This window comes from Morone saxatilis, unplaced genomic scaffold (assembly GCF_004916995.1).
Source record: "Morone saxatilis isolate NCDOM2014 unplaced genomic scaffold, NCSU_SB_2.0 Contig8, whole genome shotgun sequence".
Classification (NCBI taxonomy): Eukaryota; Metazoa; Chordata; class Actinopteri; family Moronidae; genus Morone; species Morone saxatilis.
This window is the reverse complement of record NW_023340257.1, coordinates 18,316,243-18,316,677: the sequence shown is the minus strand read 5'-3', so window position 1 is coordinate 18,316,677 and position 435 is coordinate 18,316,243. Positions and strand designations below refer to the sequence as shown.

General features: G+C 41.6%; 1 protein-coding gene across 1 annotated transcript in view; it reads right to left on the bottom strand.

Annotated features, from left to right (window-relative positions):
• hspa8b (heat shock protein family A (Hsp70) member 8b) overlaps positions 1–435 on the bottom strand; it is a 5,370-nt gene that overhangs the window by 3,681 nt on the left and 1,254 nt on the right.

The window sequence follows — 435 nt, the reverse complement described above, 5'->3', positions numbered from 1 at the left end:
TACAGTTTATATTAAATACAGTTTGTATTAAATACAGTTTGTATTGTTTTAGAGGCTGGGCTCATGAATTATCTATCTATATATCAGCTGGAAAATGAGCTGATGAAATAAACATAAACAAGTTCCCAAGATGACTCAGTACGCAGTCATGCCTCGGCCTCCGTGTTTACTGTTGCTACAGGAGCAGATCATCAATATGGGAGGTCATTACTTGTAAAGCGGTGGCTCTCATACTGGGGGAGGGGAGGGGAGGGAGGGGGGCTCCTCTGGTGGAGCATTAGGGTTATTGCAGGGGAGTGTACATGACAGGGTAAAAATGTGGAGATGTGCTCTGATGACTGAAAGGGTTTTAGGATTCGGGAAGAAAAATAGAGCCGAAACAAGTATTCATATATTAAAATGATTTACCAAGCACAAAAGACTGCAACAATTTGG